Genomic DNA, 15,263 nt, shown 5'->3' with positions numbered 1-15,263 from the left:
CCTTTCCACTGACCATCCCCCAACCCTACACCTCCACTGCATGCCCTACACTTCCTCCACATCCACAAGAGTGATTAGGAATCATTTTTTTCTACAAATTGTCTAAAGGTGAAAAATAGCCCAAGAAATGGACAACCCAACACACCCACTTTGTCCTGAGTCACAGGGTTTTCAGGCATCCACGTGTACAAATATTAGCCCAATCTGACAACTCTGATTACTTGTCCTTTTTTAATGGCTTGGGTGTGGGCACGGGGAACAGAGGTAGTGTTATGAACGTAGTGATAGCATTATTCACCGAATCAAGGTGTGCCTGATGCTGTCTGATCTGATTAGATTAATGGCCTTTAGGAAGAAAACAGCAAACCAAACTACTGCTCTATCTGTGCACAGATTTGAAAGCCCCCAGTTCTGGACCTTCCGCAAACACCTGAAAACGTGGCTCTTCACACAGGACTTACTAAAAGAACTCTCCATCAACAATCTGTACTTTACTAACAACTAAATGAACACTGTAACTTAAGATGGCGGTTGTAATGCACCTCTCTACGTATATGTGTAACCATGTAACTATTGTGTTGTTTTACTATTGTCAAGAACAGCCCCTAGATGCCTCCGGGTTGGTTGCGCTATATCAATTTCCAAAATAAATAAATAAATCAATACAGCACAGAAATATTTTGGCAAGTTTGTGTTACCAATTTTCAGCTAAAACAAAAAAAAAGGTTAATTGATTTGAACTTTTATTGGTAATACACAATGTCAGAAGACTTCAAAACAGATCAGTGAAAGATGTTTTTCCAATGTTATTAGAGTGTGTCAGATAAAAGAGGATCAGGCATAAGTAGAGCGGGTTCTAGGCAATCCACTTTCCCTGGAAGGAAAGATGGCACTGGCTTCCACTGATTAGCTGTTATGTGGGTGCAGTCACCCTCAGGTTCCCCCCGCCACACCTGAACACACTCTTCAATGCAGGAGCCTGGGCATTCTTCCAGTGGACTACATATTATAAAGAAGCAAATGTGTGCAGGCTTGCCTTGCCCCCTCTTCTTTTTCACATCAGCATTCACACAGGAAAATCTGAGGGACTGCCATCAGGCACCCTCTGATACAGACAGAAAGCGAAAAGGGGAGAATGGCAGTCAGAAGGGAGACATGAACATGGAACCTGGAAATCCTCACATGATCAGTGAACTCAACATGCAATAATGAAATGCTGAATTACCATGACCTTCCTGTTCCCAACACATGAAGAGTTTCACAGATGCCCACATATAAGTATATATGGAAGAATTACACTAAACAAACAGACTCTAAGACTTGCAGCAGGATCCGGCCTCAGATGTCGGGGTGCCCTCCCAGAGAATGTAGATCTGGTTGACGTTGCTTTCGCAGATCCATCTGTGCTTCATGATGCTCTCAAAGGGAACAAGACTCTTCATTTTGAGGGCAGCACGGTCTTTGGACGGGGTTGGTTGAAACTTTCTGCTGAAAGGAAACAGATATGGTCTCTGTTGATACCTGAAACATAAGCCGAAGTGGTGAGTAAAAAAGCCAGGCTTTCCCACCTTAATGATTTAATTCAGTGTTGCAGAGACCAGGGATAGCCCCATGACATGATATAGCACAGGTGAAAGGGAGTGTTGGGTCATCAAGTCTGGCCCTAACGCAGGGTGCAATAGAGGGAAGGGACTGATGATCTAGTACCAATTTCGGTTGGCTGATATTGTATGTAAATATGTGCTCTGTAAAGCGCTTTGGATTAAGGCGCTATATAAATAACACATCATTAGCATTATCATTATTATCTAGCGAGATGTTCATCGTCACAGTGTCTAATGACAACAGAAAAGACTCATAATGCATTGAGGTGCCCCCACCATATGATCTTAAAGTGAAAGAAGCAACTCATGGAACAATGATTCGGTCCCAACTGCATGACGTGTGTAACATCAAGAAGGAGGGGACTCATAGGTAATCCAGTCTGCCACCACAGCAGAGACAGAAAGAGAATAATCGACTCCTCAATCTGAACCCACTGCATAGTGATAAAGAAACAGGAGGATTATGTGGTTCACTAAGTTAGTCTCTGCCACATGGAGTAACAGCGTCAAAAGGAACTCAAGAGTTGTGTGAGTGTGTGCCTGTTGAATGTGGAGGAGAGACAGAAGGACACATAATCCACTGAGTTGGCCTCCACATGTTTTAACAAAGACAAATCCATCAGTTTGGTCCCAACTGCATTGTCTAATACCCACCAACCATGGCACAGCCCGGTGTAAAGCACACCGTCGGGCTTATGGTATATCGAGTGTATTCCCATGCCATGGTAGAATAGAGACAGAGGTTCCTATTGCCTTTTGAGTGTATCTCCCCTCCATGGAGTAATAGACACAGTGATGCTTATGATCTGTTATGTTTATCCTCACCCCATGGTGTAACAGAGACAGAAGGGCCTAATGCCTATACCATATATCCGAAATGATTGGACTAATAAAGACAGAAGGATTTATGTCATATTGAAATTACCCTAACACCATGGTGTAACAGAAACAGAAGTTCTTAAGGTCTACTGACTTTTCCCCATCCCCATGGTGTAATGAAGACAGAAGGGCTTATGGCCTATTGATTCTATCCCCACACTATGGTATCATAGAGACAGAGATGATCATATTCTATTAAGGTCACCTCCAGCACATGGTGACAGAGATAGAGGTTCCTATGGTTCTTATGGCCCATTGACTGTAAACTCACTCAATGGTGACAAAGGGACCGAGGTTCTAATGATCTCTTGAGTTTGCCCCCTCCCCAAGATGCAACAGAGACAGCAGGTCCTGTGGTCTATTGAGTTTATCTCCACCCCTTTGTGTAACAAGGACAGAAGAAGGTTGTATGTGCTGTTGGGTTTATTCCCACCTCACTGTTGTTGCAGGTCAGAAGAAGGACACAGGGGGTCATTCCGAGGTGGGCAGTAAGGGGTTACCGGCACCGGTAAGGATGCCGGTGCCGGTAACCCCTTACCGCCCTATTCCGAGGTTCCCAAGCTGGACCTGCTGAAAACGTCTGGTCAGACCAGACGTCCTTAGCGGGTCCCGTTAGGGGACCAGTGAGCAAATAACGGCCCGCTATTTGCGGGCCCGTCATTAGCACCTTCCCTATTCCCATTCAGCCCTATGGGGGCTAGAATGGGAATGGGGAATGGTATTCGGCATGGGGATTTACCGGGTGCGCATAGTTCATAATGTCCTGGTAAATCACCATTTCGCCTACCCGGACCCGCAAATAGCGCCATGACTACCACCATACTCGGAATGAGGCCCTCTGTATTTTCAAAATTTCCTGTTGACTGGGACGAGTAGGAGCATTCCAGCAATGATTATCTCTCTCTTCTCTCCCCCTCCTGGGTCTCTCCTTTTCCCAGTTACTTGTGTTGTATAGCGGTAACGTCCCTGGGGTCCTGTATGGACTGGAAACTTCTTCTCTTCGTGTCAGAACAGTTTCCCTCGTTAGCGACAGATTGGATTGCTGCTTTGCTGGTCTTTCCTTTGCTTCATTCTCCTACAACTCTTCATCTGTGGTATCAGTGTTGTTCATGGACCAATAGGTCCACTGCGTCTCTGCTGCGGTCATGCCACCAGTTATTCTCCTTTCGGGGTCAGGACGTATCTCGGTAGGTCCTCTCTTAGCGTTCTTGGTCTCTCCTTCTTTCGAACACGATGCGTTGGCTACTTGCTTCAGTTCTCTGTGCCACTTTGGATACTCTCTCCTCACTTCAGCATTCAGAGCATTTTCCTCTTCCCAAAGTGTTGCTTTGGTATTTTCGCCGGATTCTCTTCCTCGCATCGTACGCCACGCATCCAGGACTCTCTCAGCTGTGCAGCACCAGCTGATTTGAAATGTGCGGTTTCTCTCTCTTTCCAGTGCCCCGCCTTCTCGTTTTATGACGTTCCTTTGGGGCTTCCTTGGTACAATGTGCAAGTCCTTCTTTTCTTTTAGATTCCGATTCAATATGGTTCAAATAATCTTCTTCCCTGTTCCTTTTGTTTTTTCTCTCATAGATATTAATGGTACACTTGGTTGACAATAACATACTTTTATTTGTCCTTCATGTCTTCCTTCATAGGATCTTATTGAAGAGGAATAGTGGTCTTATTTTAGGGAGTTCCTTACTGGAAAAGGAGTCCTTGGGCCTCATTACGAGGTTGGAGGTAGCCATGGAGCTATTAGCCCCATGGCTGCCTCCAAAACCCTTCCGACTCCTCCCTGGTGAATGAAGCAATTACCGGTCCATTCCGTGGTCGGTGGGACCGGTAATTCCCCATTCACCAGGGCCATTCCCCATTCACATTTGAGCCCCTATAGGGCTCAATGGGCATGGGGAAGGTGCTAATAACGGTACTGCAAATTGCGGTATCGTTGTTAGCTCTGGAGTCCCTCTGCGGGTCCCGTCCTCAACATCTGCAAAAACCAGGCATTAAGGAAGGACCTGCAAAGGGAACTCGTAGTAGGGAGGTAAGGGATTACCAGCTCCTGTGCCCTTACCGGTGCCAGTAATCCCTTACCTCCCACCGCGTAATGAGGCCCTGTGTCCCCAAAGGGGAGTATCTCCCAGTGAGCCTGCTTGCCTCTACCCCTAGGGAGGGTATTGTATAGCGTATAGCGGGCTCACCTTCCAAGCCTCACAAGGATAAGATCCCCATTGGGCAGAAGTGATAGAATCCCATGATTCATCAAACTGTGCTACAGGAAAAGAAAGTCTTCTGGTCTCTTGAGGTATCCCACCCCATGGTGTAAATGAGATAGAAGCTCTTATGGTCTATTAAGGTTATCCCGACCCCACCCATGGTGTAACAATGAGATAATGGGCCTCATTCCGAGTGTGGCAGTAAGGAGTTAACGGCGCCGGTAAAGATGCCGATGCCGTTAACCCCTTACTGCCACATTCCGAAGTCCTTTAGCGGGACCCGGGTGCTAATAATAGGCCCGTTATTAACGGGCGCGTTATGAGCTCCCTCCCCATTCCCATTGAGTCCTATGGGAGCTCGAATGGGAATGGGGATGGCTTCCCTGAATGGGGAAATACCGGGTCCTCCAAGGTTGGAATGGCCCGGTAAGTCCCCATTCAGGGAACCCGGACCCGGTATGCTGTAAGGGGGTAGCCATGGTGCTAATAGCACCATGGCTACCTCCAAACTCGGAATGAGGCCCAATGTCTCTTGGTCTACTCAGATATCCCCATCCTTTTTTCGTAACATAAGCATAATCTGCTCATGACCCATCAAACCTGACCTAAACTCCCCACATGGTTTACCAGAGAAATACAGGACACATGGGGACAGATTCACGGAAGTGTTTTATAATGGCACAATCCCATTGGAAAACGCTCTGATCCATCAAGTTTCTAACCACCTAATGATATTTATTACTTATGAGTTTCATTGCCACCACCAGAAAACGTTTTGGATAGACTTCCTTTAGGTGTTCATCTATCATGAAAAGTCACTGGGCCACATTACAAGTATGCCGGTCCAGTAACAACGGAGCCGGTAAGCTACCGGCACCATTGCTACTGGCCGGGCATACTCTGAGTTCTGCAAGCAGGTGCCTTTCAGCCCGCTGGAACGGCGCCCGCTCCCAGACCTTGACAGATGCACCGGCACCATTCATGAATGCAATGGGCAATTACCGGGACCACCGGGGCAGTAAGTCCCCATTGCCAGGCACCAAAAAAAATGACTCCAGCGGCAGCCGTGCCATTTTTACGTTTTTAATGAGCGACATACGGACTGGACCAGCAGCCCCACCGAGTTGCTAGCCATGAAGATTGTGCATGAAAATACGTTCAATACCTTTCTAAAGCTGTGAGAATGATCTATGATGAACTGTATATGTGAGGGGCGGTGGTGTTTAAAGGTGACAGGATTCCCCCCCCCAAAGGTGTTAGGAATTGCATTTTAAAGGTGGCAAAAGAAGGCCACCAGGGAATGTCCAAAACAAAGCAACTGATTAAGCAAGATTATTGGTGGCCAGGGATGGATGTACAAGTGGAAAGGATGATTGGAGAGTGCAGCATTTGTAAGAATTCCGCGAAAGGGTGTACCTGCAGAACTAACCCAATGACTTTAATGACCATTCCCTCCATAATCAAGGGATTTTGAAGTATCACGTTGTTCTAATGGACATGCTATCTAGGTGAGTAGAAACATCTTGGTACAGAATATTTGCACCAGATATATCATTCAATTCTTAGATGCCATTTTTAACAGTGAGATGTATCTTTCCATAATAGTAATGGATAATGGAGTGCAGTTGGTGTCTGAAGAGATGGAGTGTTTTCTAAAGGCAAATGATAAAGAACACCAAACCAGTTCCATATATCACCCAGAAACAAATGGGAAAGTTGCGAGATTTAATCAAGCCATCAAGAACAGCATACGAGGAGCGATATCAGAAAGGACAGATTGGAAGAATGCCATTGATGACACGGTAGCTGTGTTTAGATTTGCGCAAATCATTCAATCATTCCACTACAGGAGTATCTCCCTTCAAATGCCTAGAGGGTGGAAGCCAAATACTAGGTTCTGTCCACCTTGTGCTGGTAGAGCTGGTATGAGCAGGATTGATTTAGATGATGTTTGTGAGAAAATCAAAAGTAAACAAGAGGGCAACAAAGGGATATTTGATTGCATAAAGCAACCAAAGAAAGCAGTTTCAAGGAAGGAGACTAAGTACATGTAAAGCTTCCACCAGGGAAGAAAGATCAGGACTGAGTTGGTCCAAACCCATTAGAGTGATAAAGAAACAGCACATAGTAGTTAAAACTTCTAATGGCAAGGTATGGAATGTAAACAGGTTCAGTAGGAATTCCGTAGTGAGGAGTGACTGTAAAAGAACAAAAGACAGACCCAGGAGAGAATGTTGCAAACTACGTTATCTTAGCGAGGATGTGAGTTGAGTGAGGGTTGGATGTTCAGGATCCATTAATAGTTTTATAAGTGTTTGAACAAATTAAGGATTTAGATTGGCAAAGTCTACTGTACATAGCATTTCATTAGTTTGTTGTTCCACTTATGAGTGTGTGTGTAGTGTTGTTATTATAAAGAAGGGAGGTGTGTAGCCTGGCATTGTGAGTAAGGTTTGGATTGTGGAATGCAGGAGAGAGAGGCCAGGGCATAAATAGAGTAGAAGAGCGGAGAGAGCAGTAGCGTTTGGAGAGAGATGCTTGTGTGGCACTGAAAATAAACTAAAAAAGAAGTACAAAATACTTCCAACGTGTAGTTGATCTTTCACTATGGCCATCTGTTAGGAAAGATTTCCATGTATGGGTTGTTTTCCCTCCAGTTGTGAACCGCCCAACTTTTTTCTGTTGTCTGACCATCCTAGCCTGACCTTTACCAGTGGAGCCCAGCCTTCTGCTGTACTCTGCTGGGCATTTGCTAATTTTGTTATGGGGAACTGACATGCCCTTAAGAATGTCAGTACTGGGAGACTTTGTTTCCCTTAGTCTTTCACTGTGTTGCTATTTCTTAGTAACATTTTATCAGTGCACAAAGTACCTTACAGTAAGAAGCGCTGGGGTCTCTTTTTAAGTTTTAAGGCCCTAGACACCCTTGAAGGATTTTTTGTGAATGTACAGGTGTGCCTTGGACAGAGCTTGTGGCAGCTGTTATTTTGTATGTATTTTCAACTCTTTTCTATGGTCCTAACCGCATTTACCACGTCTGGCCCAGGACAGTGGCAAGTGCCTAAAATGGCCATGCCACGAGCTCCTTCGTTCTGTCCTTTGGCCATCGTGTCCCTTTGCCCTCCCCAGGTTGAGCAGACCCGGGAAATTCCTTATTTGGTCATGCAGACCCGGCACAAACCGAAGCTTTTGCGGGCTTCTGCATGTCTTGTGTGTGTGCACCCAGGATGTGGGCTGGAGCTATCTAGTTCCAATACACATCCTGGATACCAGGATGTCTGGTGTGCTGGGATGACTGGGACCACTGTCGTCCATGATTGGTCCACGTCTGGGATGGCTGTATGTGAGTAGATCTGCTATTGTTTTCTCTTCGTTTTGGCACGAAGGAGATTTTGGATAAGAGAATGCATCTTACAGCCATTCCAGGTTGATCTTCTGAGTTCACACCAAACTTAGTAAAGGAGCCAAGTGTCCTGAACCAAAGAGGCAGATCCGTGGAACCGCTGGTGACCCGCTGGAAGGTTTGGCACCCTGAGCCCACTGTTGTCTCGTCAGACCCCCTGTTTCTGATCGAACACACAAGGCCTACAAGGGCGCGTCGACCAATGGGAATAGTGGGACCAACTATTCTCAGCACCTCCTGCTTAACCTGCAAGCGATCCTTTTCGGAAGACTTGCTGGACCACCCAGTGAACTGACCAGCTTGTACAGGACCTTTGCCCTGCAATCGCCACTGCCTTGTGTTTCGACTTGAGCCTTTGGAGACTGTATGCTCTGGGAATAAGGCACTCTCCCACTGAGTTTTGTACACCTAACAAAATACTAGGTCTAGAATTAGGAGTGTACGCCTGAACCTGAGCATATGTGGTCACTGTGTCGTCCAGCTGTGGTGATGAACTTCGTGTGTGCCTTGCTGATGTGCCCCTCTGTTCCCTCAGACTCGCTGGAGTGGAACTGACCTAATCCCTTCACCAGGAGCAGAGAACTCGCCACTGTCCTGCCACAGAATAATTCTCAGAATACAGTCCCTGAAAGCTGCAGACCCGCGCAACTGCAGGATTTGAACCTGCGACCGAAGGGGACTCGACTGCCGAAGTTTGGTCTGGAGTGTGCCGAGGGTTGGTAAGTTCTTGCAACCCTTACCGGTGGCCCCTGGCGCATCCATAGACTTTTATGCACGAGTGTCCCTTGAGGGCCCCTCTTCTTTATCGATGGAGCATGTGCTACAGAGATATTCCCAACTCTTGGATCCTGTTCTGCCCTTTTGGGAAATCCCTCCTCGAATTGTGGGAACTTATTGTTCACTGCCTCACCCACCTCCCTGAGTCACTACAGCCCCTTGAAGAGACCCCGTTTTGAACGTAACCGCATGATCGCCTGCGCCAACACCAAATGTACTTTTGAGCTCAAGGCTCCACTCATCTCAGGGACTGGACTGCCTTTTAGCCAGGGTTTGAATTGTGAAGGACTGCTTATAAGATATTCTCACTGTGTGACCCCTTTCTTTGCAGGTTGTGGATCTGTACTGTGTAATTGTGGTGCTGGAAATGCATCGGAGGGACAGGGCCTCCGTATCCTTGTCCTTTATTTCTTATTATCACGTGTTCTGTCTTGTTTTCTGCACAGGAGTTCATGTGGGACTCCTGGTGGTGCGGCTCTTACTCTTTTTGGTTTGGTGAACAGACCCTTGGGATACCCATATGGCACCCATGGGTGGGAGTACAACCCTGTACTCCTAGTGTATGTTTTTGGGTACCTGTGTGTGGCCCACAGAGCAAGGTATGGGTTGGTGGCAGCTCCATGCTGAATTTGACAGGTGCTCAGAGTATCCTCCATTTTGGGATACCCAGACCCTGCCAAAGGAATCAGGAAATTCCTGATAGGGACAAGATGGCCCCGTGGCCTGTTGCTCTCTATCGCCTGTTACCTTGTTTTCATGAAGTCCCGGGAAGCCCTGACTCTGCCCCTTCCCCTGAATGGCAGTTGGGAGGATGTTCCATATATGGTATTGTGGGGGAGTCCAGGCCAGACTGGCTGGAGCCTTCCCAATGACTGTATGTTGTGGGTACACCCTTGGGGTGGGACCTGGGTGAATGGAGTGTGTAACCAATATGCACTTCGTGTTATGGGTGTCCAGTTTCTGGTGTGTGACACAATGACTGAGACTGCCCTGCCCAAAACCAGTATGAATGCAGTGTGGAGTGCTGAATGGCTGGGTACTTGTCACAATACACATTCCTTGTTGTTAGTATCTGGAGGGAAGTGAATGGCTTGAATGCACTGTGAGCCTGATTGGCTGCCTGCCTGCCTGAATGCGCTTCTGAATGATGGTTGCCTGAGTATGACCTATCAGAGTGAATGAGAGACCAAATAGTATATCTGGGGACCTCTCACTGATGGAAATGGTTCAGGAGCTGAAGTCGAAATGGATGCTTAACTTTGTGGCCCACTGGAAGAAGAAAACATGCTGCTGCTGTCCTTTGCTAATCTGAAAGCTGCGTGACCGTCAAGGAACTGATCCAAGAGAGGACCCGGCTAGGAGACCTCTTCTCGAGCTACGAGGGATCATCGTACACCAGCTAACCTTCGCCAAAGCTCCCTGGAAGTCAGTCCTCGAAAGGCTGCCGACCGGAGACAGGGACCACCACGGAATCATGAAGCGAAGCACCCGGACATTGATGTCCATCAATGACTATCATTGTCGATCAGAGCCGCAACGCTCCATTGCCTAAGACATTCGAATCAATGACTCCCTTGCTCATCACCGTCGATGCTTTGTCCCGCCGGAGAAAGTCAAGGTAACTGACGAACCGAGGAGAATCCACCGGTGGGTTTCCCGCCACCCGAAGACCTCAGAGATGCCGACAAAGATCCGGAAGCCAGCCATGGTCACATCCCATTCGCCAACACCAGACGCCGACGACCCAGCACCCTTGCTGGGCCAAATTTCTTCATTGGCTTGTTGTGGCAACAAACTATTGTCATCGAGGTGCACCACACGCCTCATCTTCGCAGGACGTCCACGACCGATCATCGATGAGCACCGCCACGACCGTAGCTGCTGCCTCAACGCCTTTGTTCACGTTTTCTTCGTGGGATCTCGACGATCCATGGCTCCTGCCTTAAAGGGAGTCACTCAAAAGGATCCGTCGACGACCCGACATCGAACTCTACTAAACCAGGTACATTGTGGTGGTGGAACTTTTATAGAAGGAAACAAGACTCTAATAGACAATATATGGACTGGCCTTGTCAATGTACTTTATTTTACAGGTTGCCCAGGTGGGGGGGATCCTCACACTTAACTATGCCTAATGGTAGGGGCCCAGTATTCTGCCAATTGTCTAACCAACTTATTTTCATCCTAAGTCTATTGTTGGTTAACTTTGCTATATTGATTTGTATGCCATTTTGAAACTGTCAGCAGTTGGTACATTTTAATGGAATCAAGAGTAATTGTGGTACCACATTGAGACTGTAAATATTTATCATTTTAGAATTGTCTGAGCACAAAGTGTGTTATTGTGATTGTTTACATAACGTGAACCTTATTTATATAAAGAACTGTGTTAGATTTGTGGTGTTGTTTACTTAGTGCGCTCATTGTGGACTTTCAATAACCCTCACCCCTCGTGAGACCTAGGGCCTCATTACACGAACGGCGGTGGACCAAGGTGCTATTAGCACCTTGGTCCATGCCGGTAAAATACCGGCACCGCCTTGGTGAAAAGGGGAATTACCGCCCTATTCCAAGGTTGGTGGGGCGGTAATTCCCCCTTCCCCCATTGCCCTTCCCCATTTCCATTTTTGCCCCATAGGGCATAATGGGAATGGGGAAGGTGCTAATTACGGCACCGCATATTGCGGTACCGTAATTAGCTCCCTGGTCCCTTTGCGGGTTGGTTTTTAACGCCTGCAAAAAGCAGGCGTTAAAGTCTCCAACCCGCAAAGGGACCTCGTAGTAAGGTGGTAAGGGTAAACGGTCACCGGTACCATTAACGGTGACCGTTCACCCTTACCGCCATCCGTGTAATGAGGCCCACAGTCTTCACTACCGCCAATGCTACCTTGATTGGTCTGGCTTGTCCAGAAGGTTACCCTGTTCCAAGAAACTAGGCTGGCCTTCTGAACCTCTGCTCACCAGGTCAGAGTTCAGAAATCCATCTTAACTTAACACCATTCTATATTTCAAGCATCAGTCTTTGGGGGGTGTCCTTGTGGAGGGGCATAGGTTATTCTGCCATGCTCTTCCAAAGCTCCTAGTTTCCTGTTTGGTTGTCAAACGGGAATTGTTAAACCATGGCTTGGGATGTTGGTTGGGGGATTTCTGTGGTTGTTAGGTGGATATTTGGGTCAGTGCCTGTGTAATTGAGGTATTCTAATTGTAGTTTGGATGATTGTGAGGGAAGCAGGAGGTGGTATGAGTGGTATGAGAGCCGTGTTTGTGGTGTATTTTGTGTCACTGGCTGGGAGGTGGATGGGATGTGCGGTGGGTGGGGGGATATTGTGTGGGAGAGTGAGAGTAAAGGGGGCAGCAAAGTGGTCCGACCATGATACCTAGATTTGATTTTGCACAGAAACAGAATTTTCACAAGAAATCAAAAGGTCAAGATGATTGCAGCTAAGTATGTGAGGTAAGTGATGTGCTTGTTGAAGTTATAGTGTGAGGCTAGAGTGTGGATACTGTTCACTGTGGATTTGTTTATTGGGCAGAAACTACCCAGGTTGAAATCATCAAGGTAGCTGTTGATGCAGGGGGAGCTGTGGTTGTTGGTTGTGAAGTCAGACCATTTGGTGTGTAAGTTGTAATTGAGTGTTGGGAGTGGTGAATGAGGTGGGTATGGGGTGTGTATATGAGGGATTGGCACTGAGAGAGAGGACTTCAAAGCAAGTGTGTGGTTAGGATGTGGGTTTATTGCGTGGGAATGAATCTTTGTATATGAGGGCAATGCCACCATCTGTTTTGTGTGGATGGTCTCTTTAATGGGTGAGGTAGTGAGGGGGGGAGCATGTCAGAAATTATAGGTAATTTGTAAATTTATCCAATTCATCAAACAGTAGTGATTCAGGGTCTAATAATAGTCTTCCAAAAAACAGAGGAGGAAATGCCAGATGAGGTACATTTTTTCAAGGACAGGGCAAACGGGGCAAAACCCGTCAGCCAGGCAATCACAGCATGAGAACACGCCAATGGCAGCCGCCTTCTCATACTTGGTAATTCCCATCTTTAATTTAAGTAACCATGGGCCTCATTACACGGTAGGAGGTAACCATGGCGCTATTAGCACCATGGCCACCCCCTTAAAGCCTTCTGGGACCGGGTAGGCGGTATGGGGATTTACCGGGTCATTCCCACCCTGGAGGACCTGGTAAGTCCCCATGCCAATTACCATTCCCCATTCCCATTCGAGCCCCATAGGGCTCAATGGGAATGGGGAAGGAGCTAATAACGGTACTGCTATTAGCGGTACCGTTATAAGCTCTGAAGTCTCTCAGCGGGTCGCGTCCTTAACGTGTGGTCTGACCACACATTAAGGACGGGACCCGCTGAGGGACCTCATAGTAGGGCGGTAAGGATTAACCGGCACCGGTGCCCTTACCGGTGCCAGTAATCCCTTACCGCCTACCGTGTAATGAGGCCCCATGTCTTAACCCCCATCAAAATTGGGCTGTGAAGTAAGGGACTGACTTGTGTCCCTCTTTCGAAGGCAGATCATTTTAAAACTGAAATTGAACTACAAAACTTTTTTTGCATTTTAAGATTAAAGTACTTCTTCAAAGATGCAAAAGATAAAGACCCAAAATGACAAAATGCGCCAGGATTAAAACCTCTGTCAAATTTTACTCCTCTAGCAACAATGGTCTCTCCTGAAATTGTTAGTTTTGAGAATAAAATCTTAAGAGAAGCAAACTCTTTGTTAAAAACTAAAAATATTTGGATAGATAATTTGACGAAAGCAGAAAGGTGTGCATTGAAAAATCTTGAGGACAACAGAATGTTTTTGATTAAGCTGGCTGACAAAAGCAGCGGAGTTGTCCTTTGGGTAAGACCGCTGTACAATATGGAAGTCAAACGACAGCTGGATGACAGAAAATTATATAAACAGTTTATGGGCAACCCTACAAATAGAATTTCGGAAGAAATCACCAGCCTTATGACCTATGCTTTGGAAGAGGCATGGATCGATGAGGATGAAAATTCCTTCCTGATTAAACAAAATCCGATCACACCGGCTTTTTATTACCTCCAAACAATGCACAAAAATGCAATTGTACCCCCTGGACGCCCAGTTGTGGCTGCCATAGGTTCACTTTTGGAACCATTATCGATATATGTAGACACATTCTTAAAACCCTTCATAGAAACAATGAGATCATACATCCAAGACACCACAAGTATGATCAAGATCCTCGACACTCTTGTGACAAATGAAGAAGATGTCTTAGTAACATTTGATGTGGAATCGCTATATACTAGCATTCCTCAACTGAAGTGTGTCCAAATCATGCACTCTTATCTTGAAAAGAGATCCAATAAAACTGTTCCATCTGACTTTATTGCTGAGTGCATTAAAATAGCTCTTATTAACAACTTTTTCATGGTCGAAGGAGTTTATTTCCATCAAATGCACGGCACCAGTATGAGTGCAACTTTTGCCCCAGACCTGGCACTTCATGAACAATTTGGAAATAAGGACGGTGTACACAGATGATAATCTGTTTAAACATCAAATAAAGTCATGGCACTGTTATATTGATGATGTCTTCGGACTATGGGGAGGTAGTCAAAGTAGCTTGTTGAGTTTTTTAGAATGGTTGAATGCACAAGAAGAATGCATTAACTTCACCATGTTGTCCAACAAAGACAAAATTCCTTTTTTGGACTTAGAAATATATACATCTTCATCGAAAAAATTGGGAACCACTCTGTTAAAAAAAACGACAGACAAGAACACTTTACTACTCTACAACAGCTTTCACCCCCAAGCCCTACGTGAGAATTTACCGTACGGCCAGTTCTTGCGAATAAGACAAAAACTGCAGTACAAAAGATGACTATGAAGTAAACAGCAGACATCTAAGTGTTAAGCTTAAGGAACGCGGATACCCTGCACATATCATCCGTAGATCGATGAAAAGAGCATGGCACACAACTATACAAGAATGTCTAGTTAAATGGGCAAAAATTGTAGAAGAGAAAATCGCATGTGTATCGACCTTTTCACCAATCAGCCACGATTTGCGGAGAGTTATCTTAAAGAACTGGGGGATGATACGACGGAGGAGTTTAAGATAAATAAACCCTGTTTCGCATTTAAACGGATGCCAAATTTGCGGAACAGATTAGTCCACACTTACTCTATAAAAAAGGAAAATTGTCTCCAAACACAGACTACACTGTGGGGTTTACCCCAAGTGATTGGTCACTTTAAATGTGGCAATTGCTCGGTATGCCGACTTACGCGCAATATAAAAGGCACTGACCTTAAAGGTAGAAAATTGAGTTTTAGGACATTCACCAGCTGCAATACAAAATGGGCCATTCATGGCAACAAATTCCCATGTGGGCTATTTTATA

General features: G+C 46.1%; 1 long non-coding RNA gene across 1 annotated transcript in view; it reads right to left on the bottom strand.

Annotated features, from left to right (window-relative positions):
* Positions 1–730: 730 nt before the first annotated feature.
* LOC138579514 (uncharacterized) overlaps positions 731–15,263 on the bottom strand; it is a 39,783-nt gene continuing 25,250 nt past the window's right edge. The window contains exon 2 of the long non-coding RNA XR_011304032.1: positions 731–1,521. This is a non-coding gene — a long non-coding RNA (uncharacterized lncRNA). The remainder of the gene's footprint in view (positions 1,522–15,263) is intronic.

This window comes from Ambystoma mexicanum, chromosome 3p (assembly GCF_040938575.1).
Source record: "Ambystoma mexicanum isolate Mex_15411 chromosome 3p, UKY_AmexF1_1, whole genome shotgun sequence".
Lineage (NCBI taxonomy): Eukaryota > Metazoa > Chordata > Amphibia > Caudata > Ambystomatidae > Ambystoma > Ambystoma mexicanum.
Note: the sequence above shows the minus strand (reverse complement) of the source record. Positions and strands in the feature narration are given on the sequence as shown.